This window comes from Procambarus clarkii, chromosome 73 (assembly GCF_040958095.1).
Source record: "Procambarus clarkii isolate CNS0578487 chromosome 73, FALCON_Pclarkii_2.0, whole genome shotgun sequence".
Taxonomy (NCBI): domain Eukaryota; kingdom Metazoa; phylum Arthropoda; class Malacostraca; order Decapoda; family Cambaridae; genus Procambarus; species Procambarus clarkii.
This window is the reverse complement of record NC_091222.1, coordinates 11,603,882-11,607,873: the sequence shown is the minus strand read 5'-3', so window position 1 is coordinate 11,607,873 and position 3,992 is coordinate 11,603,882.

The window sequence follows — 3,992 nt, the reverse complement described above, 5'->3', positions numbered from 1 at the left end:
TTTTCGTGAAGCCTGTTAGGTGCGGGTATTAGATAAACTTGTAGCCAGTTTTTTATTCACAATTTGTAATTTCAGCACAATGTTGCGTATACCTATGCCTATTATTGAAAAAAAGGATTTATACACACACACACACACAAATATATATATATATATATATATATATATATATATATATATATATATATATATATATATATATATATATATATATATAAATAATAATGCAAAAAGGTGCTTAAAGGTTATGGATCTCTTGAAAAACACAACAATGGGAAACATTGATGAATGTCACAGACGGGTTCGATCATTGTTGCAAGTCAAACACTTCTTCGAATTCCTCTGAAGTTGGACTAGTGCCCAAGACGCAACAGGCATTTCCCCTCTGAATTGCAACACTGAGGCGCTGGAACAAGAAACTTTTTGCTCTCTGGTCTTTTGTAGCGCTGATCAATTTGTCCCCCAATTCCTTCAGGAACTTCAATGCACAATTTCCCCACGAACCGAGGGTCTCCGAGCCGATCGGAACAAAGCTGTAGCAGTGTGCTAGACCTCTGTATTTAATAATTTTCTGCGATTCCCTGAAAGAAGCAGCACCACCGCTTTCACGTGTGCTGTAGTGGAGGTAGGTACTGGCCAGTGTGGCAGCGCACGTGTAGTCCCATACCACTTGCTTACCATCCTTCCAAGGTAGCAAGGTGACCCCATCAGGGCGCTTCTGAGGGTCGTTAGGTCTGGATAAGTGTGGTTCTCTTTGTGCCGGGCAGCGGGCTGTGGCGAGGCTCCTCTTGATGATGTCGTTGACTTCTTCATGTCTTGCAATTTTACCCTGTGATTTACGACATACCAGACCATGACGACCATATTGGTTTGCCATCGCAGTTCCGCAGATGCACCTATGTTCGGTGAGGATGGGGGCGGCAAGGCGAAGGGCAACTCCAATGCGGAGAGCGTCATGACTGAGGCGAGTTCCCAGGGCTGCATTGGGCACAGCAAATAAAAAATCCCCGGCGTGGGGTGCTGTTACCGCTAGGAGGCGGGCTTTGTTTTCAGCTTCAGCGTTGTCAATCATTGCTGTGACAGTCTTTTCCATTATGGGGCTATCCCAGTGGGCCTGCTTGTGGTCTTTTGGGACTTGTGGTCGGGGTTGAGGGTGTGCAATGGTGTCCCATTGTCTGGCTGCTTCGATGAACGTTTGATCATGAGTTCTCGCTGTCTCTCTCATACGCTCTGGTAGGATCTGCCCTACCAATTCGTTGGCTGCTGTACATGAGGATAAGAATGCTGGAAGTGCTACCTCAGTTGCCTTTCGTATGCCTATCCCTCCAAATCTCACTGGTAGTGTTGCTTGGTCCCACTGACTGTCATCTAAATCTAGGTTGAGTGCCTTCCTGAATATTGACCTGAGGAGCTCATCATATTGATTTAGAAGTGGGTTGCCAAAAGTTGGTGCACACCTTAAGAAGTATGTTAGCCTGGGCAAGGTAAGGCACTTTGTGAGAAGGTAGAGGGCATCGTGGGAGTCCAAGTCCCCAATTCTCTCTTCCATCCTCTTTAGGTCTCTAAACTTTTCGTCAAGGACTGCAGCAATGGCATTGTGGCCCAGAGGTGCTCCGAGTAGTGTGCTGTCGGTAGGTTTAACGACTGAGGCTTCTGGTAGAACTGATTTCACTGCTCTAATGATTACTTCACTAGATGCAATAATTTCGCACTTGGAGGGGCTAAGAACGAGACCCATGGACTCCCCCCGTGTCTTCACCAGCTGTAAGTCTTCTAGCAGGGAATCTTGTGTGCCTGCCAGAGTGCCATCATCCAGGAACCAGATGTTGAGCTCGCTGGACAGTCTGGTTGTAATTTCTCGAACCGCTATGCAAAAGAGGAACGGTGCAAGTGGGTCACCCTGTTGAATTCCCTCTGCTGAGGTGACTTCATGTTTGCCAAACAGGAGGGTTGAGTCTTTGCTGTAGCCTGCTGACACAAACGGGAGAATGCTTGGGCAATGTTCCTGGACTGCAGTGAGGATTGCTTCCCTTTTGACCGAGTTGAAAGCGTTTTTAAAATCTAATTTTACTACTGCCTGGTCTTCAGTAAGAGAGCTAATGTAGGCTCGTGCAGCATGAGCCGCTGCTTCACAGCCTTGGGGGACTCCAAACCCCAGCTGGTTGGGTTGCAGCATGGTGCCTGCTTCCGTTCGGATACTTCTGACAGCAGCCCTTGCAACTAGGCGGCGAAGGGTATTACCAACGGCAATGGGTCTGATTCCTCCCCCCTTCTTTTTGAGGGCACATAGGGATGCACCAAAGAAGAATGGTTTGATTTCATCAGGGATTAACCCGGCGAGGCAGTTGTTGACAAACGTTGTGATTTCTGTCAGGAGCGCTTCTGCAGCTGGGCCAAGAACAGGGTTCACCATTTCCTTCACATGTTGAGGTCTTACCCCTGTGTAGCCTCCTGAGGAGCCCGGGGGAAATGAAACGATAGCTTTATAAACCTCTGACTCCCGGAGGACGAGAGGTTCCTGGTTAGGGGCGAGCCTGACCTGTGGGGGAGGTCCACCTACGGCCCTGAGGGGGTGTTTTTCTCTCAGTGCTTGGGCTGTGGTTTCATCCCTGGGCAAAATTTTGTCCTCACATGTGATTAACCTGAGTGCCCCGACTGTATTGCCCTCTTCAATTTTCTTGCTGACTTGGGTACCTAATTTTCTGTTGTCGCTGATTGTCGTACTTGGTCTGCCTCGGCGGTGTTTGGTGTGTTTGGGGAGGCGGACTAGGTTGTCAGCCCTAGGAAATTCCCTAATTGCTTTATTGACGGATGAGGCCAGTGTCTTGCCTCCTCTGTCTGGTACACCTAAGCATGCATTGCCAAAAAGTAACAGATTGTGCCAGGCTTTGATGGTATCAGGTGCATCAAGGTTATTTGACCCTCTGTTGACTTTTGCGATGAGGTCCGTGTATTTCCCTGCAGCAAAAGGGCGAGAGGCCTTTGGGATGTGGGTGAGTGTCCTGGTTGACGTTGCTTTAATTGCCTCTAGCAGGTCGTCTGTTGCAATGTAATCTGTTGCGATTTGTACTGGTGCAACAGGCTCCTGAGTGCTGCCTCCTCCCACGGGAGGCCTCCCTGACCCAGGACAGTCACCATGCTGGCGTATGACTCTGGAGACAGAGTTGATGCTGACGTTGTTCCCACAACCACTGCATGTGCCTCTCCTTTGATTGGCTTCGGGAGGGGTGAGCTGGCTGGTAGCGGCTTCTTCTGCCATCCCCTTAGGTAAAGTGAATGTCACCTTGCACTGGAGTATTTGTCTCTCCCTCCTGGCTGGGGGGGACGAGGTTGTCCCCTATACTATGCGTCATGTCTGGGCAGATGTCTGGGGTGGGTGGGCTCGTGGAGGTGGTGGGTGGGGGTTGGGAGGCTGCGCGCTGGCCCGGTCTAGGAGGGGGGCAGGGGAGGGAAGGCGCGACCACCTGGTCGTGGGAGGTGGGGGCGGGGGAGCGGAAGACACTGCACCACCCGGAGGGGTGGGGGGGGGAGACACTACACAAGTGGAGCGGGCGAGCGGGAGACACTACACTCAGGGGGTGGGGGGAGGCACTACACTCAGGGGGTGGAGGGAGGGTTGATGTGGCACGTAACACTTGGATAATTTCCTTTTGACACTAAACACTGGTGAATGTGTCCTGGCTCACTGGGTGTGGTGCTCTCAACACGATACTCACAATGGTCCAGTCACCACAAGACTGGACTCAACTTATCTTTTTCAAGCACTTATTGGCACACTGGTGACCCAGTCTCTTGACCCCACCACATGTGTCCTTCCACCCTTTCCTGGTGAGGGAGCCGTAGGGCGTGTGAAGTGTGTGGGCGTGGGCTGGCGGTAGGCGTGGGGTATCGGTGGGCGTAGGGTTGCGTGGGGTGACGGTGGGCGTGGGGAGGCGGTGGGCGTAGGGTTGCGTGGGGTGACGGTGGTCGTGGGGTGGACGATGGTCGTCGGG